General features: G+C 39.1%; 1 protein-coding gene across 1 annotated transcript in view; it reads right to left on the bottom strand.

Annotated features, from left to right (window-relative positions):
- Positions 1–15,026, bottom strand: part of LOC134224839 (sorting nexin-27) — a 55,025-nt gene that overhangs the window by 32,006 nt on the left and 7,993 nt on the right. The gene's annotated exons all lie outside the window — the stretch shown is intronic.

Raw genomic sequence — 15,026 nt, 5'->3', positions numbered from 1 at the left:
GATTGTTTGCAAAAATAGCATGGCGAAATCATTACATATATTATTAACATTAATGGAAAAATTTAAAGCTCGAAGTAAGATTCAGAGGAATACTTTTGAATATCCTCTAAAATAAAATCAGGGTTTTTTTTATCATACTTAATCTAGAATGTGGGTAAACAATACTTTCTAAATGAGAAACTTAAATATGCTAGACATAACACAGATTCTTGCCGAAGGCCAAAGAATTATTTTCAAACCTAAATAGTTTGATCAGGCTTCTAAAATTTATTAAAAAGAAGCTTCAAACGGTAGTTCAAATTCAAGATTTCAAAATATTTAAAATTTCACAGTTGTTTTATTTGAACTTTAAATGTTTATGTAATTATCATCAGAATATATTTTGTGAAATCCTGAAAAACCGATCGTTTGATAGTTTGAGCAGTTCCTTACTCACTATTGGTTTCTTTAAAACACCAAGAAGTTCATGAAGAATTGAAAAGATTAAATATGAATAGTTTAAATGATTAGCCCGATATGTGTAAGGACATAAACGGGAACCTTCTTACGAACGAGCGTGAGGTGATCCAAAGGTGGCGGCAGCACTAGGAGGAGCACCTGAATGGCGATGTAGCAGACGAAGATGGCGGTATGGTGATGGACCTGGGGGAACGCGCGCAGGATATAATTCTACCGGCTCCGGATCTTCAGGAAATCCAGGAGGAGATTGGCCGGCTGAAGAACAACAAAGCCCCTGGAGTTGACCAACTACCAGGAGAGCTATTTGAACACGGTGGTGAGGCACTGGCTAGAGCGCTGCACTGGGTCATTACCAAGATTTGGGAGGAGGAAGTTTTGCCGCAGGAGTGGATGGAAGGTGTCGTGTGTCCCATCTACAAAAAGGGCGATAAGCTGGATTGTAGCAACTACCGCGCAATCACATTGCTGAACGCTGCCTACAAGGTACTCTCCCAAATTTTATGCCGTCGACTAGCACCAATTGCAAGGGAGTTCGTGGGGCAGTACCAGGCGGGTTTTATGGGCGAACGCTCCACCACGGACCAGGTGTTCGCCATTCGCCAAGTACTGCAGAAATGCCGCGAATACAACGTGCCCACACATCATCTATTCATCGACTTCAAAGCCGCATATGATACAATCGATCGGGACCAGCTGTGGCAGCTAATGCACGAACACGGATTTCCGGATAAACTGATACGGTTGATCAAGGCGACGATGGATCGGGTGATGTGCGTAGTTCGAGTTTCAGGGGCATTCTCGAGTCCCTTCGAAACGCGTAGAGGGTTACGGCAAGGTGATGGTCTCTCGTGTCTGCTATTCAAAATCGCTTTGGAAGGGGTAATACGAAGAGCAGGGATTAACACGAGTGGTACAATTTTCACGAAGTCCGTCCAGCTATTTGGCTTCGCCGACGACATAGATATTATGGCACGTAACTTTGAGAAGATGGAGGAAGCCTACATCAGACTGAAGAGGGAAGCCAAGCGGATCGGACTAGTCATCAACACGTCGAAGACGAAGTACATGATAGAAAGAGGTTCAAGAGAAGACAATGTAAGCCACCCACCGCGAGTTTGCATCGGTGGTGACGAAATCGAGGTGGTAGAAGAATTTGTGTACTTGGGCTCACTGGTGACTGCCGAAAATGATACCAGCAGAGAAATTCGGAGACACATAGTGGCTGGAAATCGTACTTTGGACTCCGCAAGACGCTCCGATCGAATAGAGTTCGCCGCCATAACAAACTGACTATCTACAAAACGCTCATTAGACCGGTAGTCCTCTACGGACACGAGACCTGGACGATGCTCGTGGAGGACCAACGCGCACTTGGAGTTTTCGAAAGGAAAGTGCTGCGTACCATCTATGGTCGGGTGCAGATGGCGGACGGTACGTGGAAGAGGCGAATGAACCACGAGTTGCATCAGCTGCTGGGAGAACCATCCATCGTTCACACCGCGAAAATCGGACGACTGCGGTGGGCCGGACACGTAGCCAGAATGTCGAACAGTAACCCGGTGAAAATGATTCTCGACAACGATCCGACGGGCACAAGAAGGCGAGGTGCGCAGCGGGCAAGGTGGATCGATCAGGTGGAAGATGACTTGCGGACCCTCCGTAGACTGCGTGGTTGGCGACGAGTAGCCATGGACCGAGCCGAATGGAGAAGACTCTTATATACCGCACAGGCCACTTCGGCCTTAGTCTGGATAAATAATAATAATTAATTGATTATGGATATTACAAGTTTTTTTTTCAAAAATGTTAGAAAAGGTCTGCAGTTTGGCGCTGGATTCGCGATCGCATTCTGCTTACCTCGCAGTATAAACATTCATAAATAGTGGCATGGAATCTATTCATTAAATTATAATTAAAAAATTAATAAACGAGTTAAAAGGCTGGCCAGGTTTTAGTGGGAATTCCAAAGCAAGAAGTTAGGAGCCACTTTTGAGCTAACAAGCATTAGGAGTTCATTTTCTATACATCCATCAGTTGACTATAAAGCAACTTTATCGACGAGTACCCAAATCGCTACATTATTTGAAATTAGTTTTTCATGCTAGAATGATAGGGCCCTCCTTAGCCGTGCGGTAAGACGCGCGGATACAAAGCAAGACCATGCTGAGGGTGGCTGGGTTCGATTCCCGGTGCCGGTCTAGGCAATTTTCGGTTAGGAAATTGTCTCGACTTCCCTAGGCATAAAAGTAGCATCGTGTTAGCCTCATGATATACGAATGCAAAAAATGGTAATTTGGCTTAGAAACCTCGCAGTTAATAACTGTGGAAGTGCTTAATGAACACTAAGCTGCGAGGCGGCTCGGTCCCAGTGTGGGGGTGTAATGCCAATAATAAGAAGAAGATGCTAGAATAATGTACCACACGAAATTTGGATGTAGAGTAGAACCCTAACCTTTAATTTTGATCATTGACGTGGTGATGGTGGACATGATAGTTTGTTTGCCTCTGTGCAGTATTGAAAAGTTAATTATTTCGAAAGTCTTATGTGATTTGAGCTTAAAAAAAGACTTTAGTAACTTACCCGAAAAAAGTGACCAAGTCACTAAAAAAGAACCGGTACCAGCCCTGCAATGGTGAGCTATTGGTGTTGAACCGAGTACCGGGTAGACACCCTTTAGGTATGAGCTCCAAAATTATTTGGAAAAATTACAACATACGAGTTGGACATATCTGAAAAAAAAAAACGTAGTGTGCCGTGCGTAAAAACGGGCGTTTTCAGGTTTTGGTCCCGTTTTTTTCTCGCTGTCAGCTTGATGAAATACAATTCTCAAGCAAAACGCTGTCTTTCATCCGAGTGCTTGCTGGAAAATACATCGAAGCAGTATAGAAGGATCTTTCTGCAGTGTAATAATGTCGACCGCTGACGGCGGAAGCTGGAAAAGTACACCAGACGACGGATGGAGTTAACCAGCAGCATGCAGATCCGGAGAAATGAAATTTATCTATTGTGCCACCATTGAATCGGCCGCTGCTATACGAAGGGAAATTCGCTGCCGCGATCCTTTCGGAGATTTACATCTATGAGGTTGTGAAGTGATTGGGCTTATAGCTGCGGTTAAAAATGCACCCAACAGTGCATCCTCATTTCCGATAAACGAAGAGAAGGACAAGATGGCCAACACCCTGAACAGTAGTTGGAAATGCGCATCCTGACCACTATCTCTTGGAAATCGGTGGAAGAATCGTTTTCGTCGAATCCGGGTCAATATGATCCTCGAACATTGTAAGTGTGAGTTTTTTAGCTCTTCAGGAACGTTCTTCAAGTAGGTCAACGTTTACAAATATAGGAAAAGGCAAGAAGATCAAAATATGCACTTTGTTGCGTTTAAAATATATTGCATTTTGAAATATGCGATTCTTGTCATATTGACCCGAACACGTTAGAAAGGTTCAACGAATTTCCGTTCAGTATAATAAGGGTTATACGTGACAATTGTGTTAGACAATCCGAAGCTTGCATAGGGAAAATCAATGATTTTCCAGTATTTTGTAGTATAGTCGCCTCTCCAAGAGACGCAAATTCATTTCATACCAACCTCTGTTATCCAGGTCGTTATGGAATATTATTGAGTTACTTTCTTCTGCGCGGGCGGGTATCTATTCCATATGTTACCCTCTACCACAATTAGATACATTCGTTTGATTGACTATCATGTCCAACGTCTGTTCTTCACTATGCATAATTCATAGATGCACACAAGCGCATCCAAGAAGACCACATGACATGATTCCTCTCTCGAACTGGCGAGATTGAGGAATCTGGACAATAGAGTGGTTCAAATTGTGACTAATTTGTGTCAATTTGTGAAACACTATTGAATTTGATTACGATCACATGTAATGAATCACTAATGATTGAATGAATATTTTTCTTAACGTAAGTGCCACACAAACTTTGAATGACACACACTCAAATTGTAATCATAATAGCGAGAGTTACGGGAAGTAAATTGAAATAGTAAATAAAATCGTTCAACCATAGCGGAGCAGAAAAGGACAAATTTGAAACACTCTACTGGACACAGATATGGCAACGATAAGAAAAAAAAACAAATGATTATTTAGATCGGTTCAGGTTCCGCTTTGCACATTGGTGTTTTATTTATTTTCTCCGGGTGCTTATTTTTAGCAACGATACACAAATATGTACGTACCCGAGCGAGAGCGGCTCATGTTATTCGAGAGGCCAATCGCGCAATCACGATCTGTTCGATGGCACATCCCACCGTGCAATGTCAAGTGCGTATCTATTTTCTTCTGTTTTTGCACAGATTATCCCAACAATGTTTGTTCGGCTGTAGTTGCCACCTAAGGAAAGATGCACAAATTGCGTTAAGCGACAATTTTGGATGGAACGTAACGCTTCTCAAAACCCAACTTCTCCCTATAAGTGTGGCGCACTCAGTGGATGGCATCAAATGGCTCTCATGTAATTGGCTAAGTGTTCAACCTATGTATGTGCGCCGTTTGTGTCAAAATTTGTAAAGGAAACTATCAAATTCAAAAGTAAACACTGGCAAAGCTTCTCCCCTTGCATGTCACTTGTTGTGCTAAAATTGGTAGATCAACAACATGAAAGCTTAGGGATATTGTAAACACACACAATGTCTAAACTAGTTGAACTAAATTGAATGGAATTCAGTTTCCCATTCTCTCCAATTGAAAGTATTACATACACAAAAAAGAAAAGTCTTCACTTTTATCTGGTGGTTTTTAGAAACAAACTCTTTTGGCAAAATAAAATTCCGCGTAAAACCTTTCAAGATGAACATCCAACAACTTCTTTTCCTTCTACATTTTAATGGTAACCAAATAAATATTAAATAGATGCTTGCTGTTTGAAGTATGGAAGAAGATATGCAACTACAAATAACGCAATATACTGGGGTCCTTTTTAACGTGGTTTATTTTTGCTTGATTGACCTTTGGATTTAATGAAATCGTAAGCTCACCTTATGAAACAATCCACAAAAACCAAAGTAAAATTAGGTGATAAAGGGATTCTAGTGTACCATATATTGCGTCATAAATGGGCGTTTTGTTTTATTTTGCAACTTCTTTTTCCGCTCTGGTCATACTCAAGAGGCAGACAGTTCAGTGCCATCAATAGAATTGATGTGCAAAAATATTAGCATTCGGTTTACTCGTTTACTGCTGCTGGATTAAATCTCGTGTACATTAACATAGAAACTATATATTTCTGAATAGAATCTCTCCGATGCGCAAACATTCTATTTGATGATTTATTTGTTTATGGCATGATCGGTGCTAACGAAATATCAAAAGAGGAAAATATGCAAGGGAGCGCAGGGCTGAAATTGATTTGTTAACTCAGCTAGAGATGATTAACAGTTAATTGATAAATCAGCTTTCTTTGTCAAGACGTCCTGTATTAGAAATCCCTTTTGAACGACTCGTATAGTGTTGTAAGCGCACCGAGTCGTTGTATCGAGACTTTACCGAGAGTTTTCAAAATTTATTCCAGTCCTGCGCTCATCTTTTGATCTTTCGTTAGCAGTTTATCATCGCCGATAATGGGTACCCCCATACACACGGTAAAGCGTGTTTGACAAACATTGACTCCGCCTCCAGGACTTCACACAAGTTGGAGCTATGTTTGAGCGTAGGAAGAACACGAGTCTGATGTTTTGATTGTATTTCCGTAGTACAGATGTTGTATCTGTCATTCTATTTACTGTCACCGTGCAACGCATCTATTTCTTTCCTTTTCCTTATTATCCTTATGGCTGTCAGCGCGTCCGTGGTGTAGAATTTTTTGACGAACCGTATTGACCAACTTGGTTCGTCAAACAGCTCTACACACGGTCAAACATTGCACCAACTTGTCTATTATCCTAGGGGCGCACTAATGTTTGTCAAACATGCTTGATCGTGTGTAAGGGGGGTATGATGTCGCTATTATTACAAAAACTACAACAAAAATTAATGCTTGCAAAAATAATGGTTTTAGACTCCACCAGGTTCGAAAGCTCATCATGGTAGTAAAGAAATTTCAAAATTTTGAAAATTTTTTGGTTGGTTATTTCATCCAATTTCAAATAATAAAATTAAATGGAGAGGGTAAATACCCCCCTCCCCCTAGACACCGCGACTAGTTATTTCATACAATGTCACAGAGTCTAATCTATCTTCTATTACTTTGTTAGAGTGATTTTCTGTCATGACTACGTCTGTGTTTTATATACCGGGTACACTTTGCGTGATAAGTGAACGCACCAAAATACGAATTTTCAACTCTAACGTGAAATCTGTGCTGTTATACGCTAGCGAAACATGATGTGTATCAGTGGAGAACACTCAACGGCTGCAGGTGTTCATTAACAGATGCCTGCGCTATATAATTCGGGCCTGGTGGCCTCACAACTGGATCTCAAACAACGAGCTCCATCGTCGTTGTCACCAGAGGCCGATAGCAACAGAAATTCGGGATCGGAAGTGGGGCTGGGTCGGCCACACTCTACGTAGGGGCGGAAACGAAATCTGTAAACAAGCATTAGACTGGAACCCAGCGGGACATCGCAGCAGAGGCAGACCCAGAGGCTCATGGCGGCGAATCCTCAATAAAGAAATAAAAGAAGTCGACCGAAATCTAACCTGGCAACAGGTTAAAGCGATAGCCGGGCAACGCTCAGAATGGAGATCTTTCAAGTCGGCCCTTTGCACCACCGGAGGTGTACAGGATCCATAAGTAAAGTAAGTAAAGTAAGTACACTTTGCGATTGCGAAAACCGAAGTCACGAAATTATGATAGACTTTCAACGGTAAAATTACAATCATTTTTCAAAGGATTGTAAATTTTTTGAACCATTCGATCAAGGAAGAGTCAATGCTTCTATATAGTCTTCTAAAAATATTGAATCCAATATTAGAAATAGGTAAACAAATCAATCCCGTTCGTACTTCGCAAACAGAGACATCAAAATCAAGCAATATGCGTGTTTGTCACCAATTCTCAGTTCTAACAAAATTAGATGGAAAGCGAACATCGCTAGTAGCGGTTGCAACGAGATACCATCAGTGTCGGTGATGGCCGTCGTGGTCCTAGTTGCTGTTGCTGCTGAATATTATTTAACCTCAACAGAAGACGTACGAATAAAAGAATATCGGTCTTTTCCAGGGTCAACAAATTTACATAAGAGAGAGAGTTAATCTGACCGAAAATGTCTTCGAAAAATCAGAGTGGACACAACGAAGTCGCTTCTTGTTCTTTTGTAGTAAATCATTGTGGTGATTTTTGCCATCAACAGCAATGATTGCAGGCCTGGTAGCGAGTGATTTTTTAGTAACATGGTCACTATTTATCTCAAGTAAAGAGTACATCCTGTAGTATTGTAACTAGAACCACGTCTGTTTTTGAGCATCCTCCTGTGACAAAGATAGTGAACAGCCTCAGTTTCATCACATGACAATGATGTTTGATGTTTCTCAACGTCAGGGAGAATAATGAGCGATAAGGGCATCCATGACAGAAATTACATTTCGATTGTTAAATGGTTGTTAAAACCGCATTGCGATCCTTCGGGATGAGTCTCGAAAAAGAAATTGTAGGGCAAGATATGTCAGAAGTAATTCTGGTACAAGCCATTAGGCTAGATGGCATTTTGACAGTGCGTAAAAACAGGCTTTACGAAAATGAGTTGCGGATCATATGCAGGAAGTCGTGAAAGAAATGCTTGATTAATGGCTTCTACACAAAAAAAAAATTAAACGGTGCTGCTCATTTTTGCTAACGACGGTGTCCATATTTACTATGAGGTACACCGGGGCAAGTTGAATCGATCGGAGACGAGCCAGCCTCGGGCTGAAAGTCTCCTTAATAAAGACACAAAAAAAAAAAAAAAAAAAAGTTGAAACGGTTTTATCAAAGTTGAAATTCGAAGTGCTGTAAAAAAATCACCCTTTGATATATTTTGAATCCGTTTGCGATGTTTGCTAGTTCGGGCCAATGATTATACATTAAAAATAAGCAACCTTAACAAACTTTTTCGTAAATATTTTGTTTATTTAAATTATTTTTTTATATGCATCGTTTCAACTTGCCCCGCGTATCGGGGCAAGTTGAAACACTGCGTTATATACAGACATGAGCTAATTTTGCCGTATTAATAACAAAATGTATGTACTCAATGAGACTCAAGAATCACGCGGTTGTAAAGGTGTCTATAATACTGCCAGGATTCACATAAGAGTCCCATGTAAGTTTGAGGCGATTTTGATTTTCTTTCAGAAATTAGCTTAAGATTGTTTAAGAAAAACTGATAGTAGGCTTTGTTCTAAAAATTTGAAAACAAATCCCACTTTTATTGTCTCATCTTGATATTTGCTCACATAAAAATGACAGTCCAGATTTTGATACTCTCTTACACAAAAAATAAACTTAAGTATGGTTCTTTTAATTGTCCCACAGCAATATATACAGAATAAGAATATTATGTCAATTTAAAAAAACAATAGCATTTTTTTAAATTTATTAGACTTTTTTTTTCATTTCTCCATGTAAAACAAGTTTGAAAAATTCAACGGCAAATTACTCAAGTCGGAGAAAATGACATGGGTCTCTAATGCGAATAAGGGCAGTGTACAACAAGGTCAAAAGCGTATTTTCGGAGATCAAATTCTGGAGAACGCACTACGCTGAAAATTTATCAAATTGATTTCCCCCTACTGGTGACCACTTGGATTACTATTCAGGATGGCTCATTATTTGGATCACTTGTATATTCTGCACCATGATTAATTATATTGTGGCTTCTTATAAATGCACATTAATTAACCAGCCAGCATATCTCTCTTAAACTGTTCGATTGGAGAAATAGGCAGCTGGGGAAGTGGAAGTAGAGTTAACGAAATGTTTACATACTCTATGTTTTATTTTTCTGAGAGTGCTCAGTGCTCAGTAGATTAAGAATCTCAAAACTTCAGTTCAAACATGACCCCTTTTCATTCTAGTGCAGATTGTAGGAGGGTTGCATTCGTGACGGAATGGGCGAAAATTTATTATATTTATTTTCAGAAGTTTGCATGTTTTTATAAATTTATGTTTTTCGAATATTCATTGTCCATGTTGAAGCTTGGAAAAAATATTACTTTTAATTGCGTGTGTGACGTTTTGAATTGTTGTTTCAACTTGCCCCGCACCACGCATTTCTATTTGCCCCGACGAGTTGAACATGCGGAGCAATATCAAACAACCAAAATACAAAAATTCAAACGTATCTTTCGTCGATTTTTCATAATCATTATGCTTATTCAACATTGAATGATTACCTACCGTGAAAATTTGATGAAAAAACTCATCAAACATCATTTTGAGACCTGTTTCACTGGCACGTCAAATAGTTGGTTTGGATTTTGCAAAGGGCGAAAAATAAACAATGGCAGGAATTGGTTATGAAAGCTACAATCTTCCGGGAATGGCAGTCAGAAGGTGCGTTTAGGGAGTAGTTTGTTGAAAAAATAATCAGAGCATTCGGTCATTTCCTATCTAAATTACAGCTTCCGTTTCAACTTACCCCGCATTTCAACTTGCCCCGGTGTACCTTAAAAAAATACTTGGAAAATTTAAAAAACGTGATAGAATTCACAAAGAGCGTAAAAAATTTCATTTCAAAATTCCAAATTTGAAAACAAAAATTCAAAAACAAAAAATCAACGGTAATATCAAAGTGTTTCATGTGGCATTGGCTATTTAATTTCTCATGAAAATTCAGAAGATTTTTTCTTGAAAAATTTAGAAGTCTTCTTTTAAATGCCAGCCATTGTACGATTATATATCTTATGTAGCAAGTACGATGGATACATTATACCTAGGGTATCGACAATGTTTGACACCCGAAAACATCCTAGACAGGAACGAGAATCGAACTAGTCATCTCCGGATTGGCAATCCTACGCCTTTGCTCGTAAGGCTAACTGGAGACTGAACATTTTGAAGTGCACTCCCTAAAATGTTCGAAAAACTTATTTTGGAAATGAAAAAGAATTTCTGGTGAAGATTCGGAAGAACTTGTCGAAGAAATTTATTAGAATGTAAAAAAATATGAAAATATGAACATTTTTTTCCACCGAAAATTATATGTATTTCCCACGAGACTGCAGTCGACTGTTTTGAATTTTCAGACGGCGTTTACACTGGAGATGTTTTGTTTTTTTTTTTCATGACCAATTTGTAGCAAAATTTACAAGCAAAATTTTCCAGAGAATTGTTCAAAAAACTTTCTGAATGCTAGCACTTTATCAGGATTGTATGAAGTAAGGTCAAAGTTTTTACAGGAAATTATTTTACTGGATTTTTCCTGAATAAAAAAAGATATTCTTTTGAAGATTTTTCTTGAATTATTGTAAAAACATGAACAGTTTTCAAAATTGTAGCTGTAGTCCGCTGATGCAAAAGTGTCGGCGGCGTGATGCCAAAAACCATCTGCGGCGGAATTTTTTTTTAATATTTTTTCATTTTTATTTCCCAAATTTTTTTTGTGGAAATTGAGACTGAAACGCAACCTGTTTTTTCGTTTATTTTTTTTATGGAAATAGGATCTAAAGCTAAGTTGGCCAAATAACTCAGATATGCATCGGCGTTGCGACCGACGCTGCGTTACCGGGTTTTCTCGATGCTTAATGCTAAATTCATTTTAACACTGAGTTGAAAAGACGCTACGTGGGCATCGGCTCTAAGATGCGCTTTGCGTTTAATGATTAAATCATTAAATTTTGATGATTTGTATTTTTTACACCGCTATTGTTATTCACCAAAAGTTTTTCGTGTAAAAAAAAAACCACGTGGTTCGAGAGCAACACCCCATGTGGCTTATCGTGGTCATTTTCCAAACCCCCCCCCCTCCCCCCCTATATGACCACGTGGTTTCTGGACGGCCCCAAGGAGAAAATAATGCATATTGTTTAAATGGTCTGGGACGCTTTGTTGCAGCTTATTTGAGAATAAAAGATGGAAGTTTTTAATACTTCTAGATGCAAGGGGCGCACTGTTGAATATGTGCATGCGACATATATTTAGAATATTATTTAGCGCTATCCGTAATTCTAAGTTTAGACAAGACATGTGAACTAAACAAGTTGCTTGAATTAAACGCGAATTGAACGTGTAAGCACCTTCATTTAATTCACTTGAACGAAAAGAAAGTTGAATATGTTCATCTTTTGGCAAGTCAATTGAGTTCAACTAAGTTGTTTAAGTTGCCCTGTTGAAACGCAGCATATAATAATGAGAAAAGCAGCCTCGCTCAAATGTCATGTTCAACCAAAACCTTCGCACATAGGAACTTGCCGGACCTCTATTATTAAGAGCAAGATTCCACGTGTGATATAGATTTTCTGAAAAATGTCATATCAATACTCTTGAGCATGGTATTTTATATCGGTGTAAACGAATACACATAAAAATCGAAGTGTATCGTCATACAGTCGCGTAAGTCTGTTTTCCTTTGAAAGAAATACCGTAAATACTCGTAAATATTTGGCTAAATATACCACGTATACAAGAAATACACTGAATAACCAAGCGCTACGTGAATACCCCAAATGTATTATGTTATTATACTCATGCAATGGCGGGCATAGAAAAGCTTTCAATTATTAACTGAGGAAATGCTAATAGAATACTAAGTTTAAAAGTCGGCCAAGTTTCAGTTGGAATGTAGAGCCATTGAAGAAGAAGAAGATCACAATAAATATTAACCATGACGTAAATGTAAGCAGGAGCTTTCGTTAGACAAACTGTAAAATACGCGTCTACAGCTAAACATGACCGAAAATATTGTCGACTGCAAGGCAGCATTGTCCCAGCTGAGTAAGAAAAAAAAGTAAATATTAACACAATTCACATCATAAGCAATCCAGAACCCACCTTTATCTCAGGATAAACAAAACACGAAAAAATATAAGTTTTCGGTCGAATTGCATCCAACGATTCTCGAACGAAATGCCCATAAATAAAGTGCCTACATCTTCTTTAATAAATTTACGTTTCAACTGGAACTTTGCCTGCTGTTCAACTGTTATATTAGTATTTCCACTGTATTATTGAAGGCTTTTATATGCCCGCCTTTGAATCTTGTGTGGCAAGCACAACGGAAAACATCCTAGACTGGAGAATCGAACTATGTAGTCTTCTTCGGATTGGCCCTCCTACATTTTTCTTCGCAAGGCTAACAGGAGACCCCGTAGAACCTTCAGGAACATCCATAAATAACGTAACGCTTAGAGGAGGAGGGTGGTTTGCAGAAGTGTGACAATCCATACAAAATTTTTCAGATGTCTCATACAAAAACTGTAAGATATAAGGAATGGAGGTGAGGTGTAAAAATGGTCATATTTTGCGTTTCATAATAAATGGATCTTCCCATACCTCCTTTTCTATTACAAACACAAACCTGTTCCAATCTTCAACCGCGCGCATAATATTTATCTAACAATATTACTCCGTCGTCGCTGAGGACGATCTGAGTTGAATTTTGTTTACTTTAGAATCATTTCATCCAACTCAACAACGGTGGGAAGCCAAATCATATATTTTCTTGGTAAACTGTACAAGAGGCGGTAGAAGGCACGACGGCTCTTAATTTCCGTTTTCGTCTAAAGAGGTTCCGGAGATATTTTTTGATAACATTTTCAGGGTGTCGACTCATTTTCAAAATAAAAATTCCCTAATTTTTCCAGGGTTTTCGTTAAATTTCCAGGATTATAAAAAAATACGTAACATTTCGAAGCAGCTTTCACGGTTTTATGTTACACATGTTTCAGAATATTTTAATAATTTTTGAAACAGGGTATACATAAATTTGAAGGGAAAACAGGACATCGATAATTATAGAAGTGGTTGCACTATAAAAGGAGGTTAAACAGATGAGCAAAAAATTATTCATTTTAAAGGATACCTTTAAGAAATATAATATCCAGAAATTCTTTCGGGAATTCATTTGGAATTCTTCTAAAACTCCTCCGGGATTTCTTTCTGAAATGAACCCGTGAATTTCATCAAAAACTTATTTAGGAAAACCATTTCCTCGGAAATATCCAGGAATTCCATCAAAAACTCTAGGAATTTTCCCGTGGCGTCGCGTAACCTTACTTTTTGCCTGTGCACTGATACGAAAAACGATAATTTTGATATTTTTACAGCCCAAATGAACAATAAAATTATCAGAGTCGTTTAAGCTAATCAAAATCTAGTTATTTGATGCATTTCCGCTCAAAAATTCCTCAAATTTAAATCCAGTGCACAGGTAGATTGAAGTTAGGGAGCCCCACTGGAATATCCTAATAAATTTTTAAAGGAATTTCCGAATAAATTCATAAAGAAATTTCAGAAAGAATTCCTGAAGGATTCCTTGGAAAATTCTTACAGAAATTCCTTTAAATATGCCTTCAAAAGTTCCTTCGAAAATTCTTTTAGGAATTCCATCGAAATTTCCTTTAGGAATTCTTTCGAAAACTCCTTTAGGAGTTTGCTTCAGAATTCAATTGAAAATTATTTCAGGAAATTCTAAATTATTTTCCGAAGGGAATAATACATATAAAGAATAAAGTATATTTGGAATGTATTTCCAGAAAAAAATCCCGGATAAATTTTAGAAGGATTCTCTAAAGCAGCGGTTCTCAACCTGGGGTACATGTACCCCTGGGGGTACCTCAACTGGCCCTAGGGGGTATCTCGAATGAAAATGCATAATACGGCGGACGTATTACAATTCCAATCGGAGCTTATTTATTATTTAAGGTTTTACAAGAGGCTTTCAAGAGGCTCGAAAGCCTCCTTTCAAAAGGCTCGGAAGCCTCCTTTCAAGAGGCTCGGAAGCCTCCTTGCAAGAGGCTCGAAAGCCTTTTTTCAAGAAGCTCGGAAGCCTCCTTTCAAGAGGCTCGGAAGCCTCCTTTCAAGAGGCTCGGAAGCCTCCTTGCAAGAGGCTCGGAAGCCTTCTTTTCAAGAAGCTCGGAAGCCTCCTTTTAAGAGGCTCGGAAACCTCCTTTCAAGAGGCTCGGAAGCCTCCCTTCAAGAACCTTGGAAGCCAGCTTTCAAGAGGCTTGGAAGCCTGCTTTCAAGAGGCTTGGAAGCCTACTTTCAAGAGGCTTGGAAGCCTCATTTCAAAGGCTCGGAAGCCTCCTTTCAAGAGGCCCAGAAGCCTCCTTTTAAGAGGCCCAGAAGTCTCCTTTCAAGGAGCCCAGAAACCTCTTTTCAAGAGACTCGAAAGCCTCTTTTCAAGAGGCTTAAAAGCTTCCTTTAACGTGGCTCAAAAGCTTCCTTTCAATAGGCCCGGACGTCTGCTTTCAAGAGGCTCGGAAGCCTCCTTTTAAGAGGACAGAAAGCCTTTTTTCAAAAAGCTAGGAAGAAAGCTCGGTTTCTTCCAAGAGGGCTGACAGCATAGTTTCAAGAGGTTCAGAAGCATCCTTTAAAGATGCAAAGAAGCCTCCTTTTAAGCAGCTCAAAAGTCACCAAGATGCACAAAATCCTCTTATCAATAGTTGCGGAAACA

Source organism: Armigeres subalbatus, chromosome 3, assembly GCF_024139115.2.
Source record: "Armigeres subalbatus isolate Guangzhou_Male chromosome 3, GZ_Asu_2, whole genome shotgun sequence".
Taxonomy (NCBI): domain Eukaryota; kingdom Metazoa; phylum Arthropoda; class Insecta; order Diptera; family Culicidae; genus Armigeres; species Armigeres subalbatus.
Note: the sequence above shows the minus strand (reverse complement) of the source record. Positions and strands in the feature narration are given on the sequence as shown.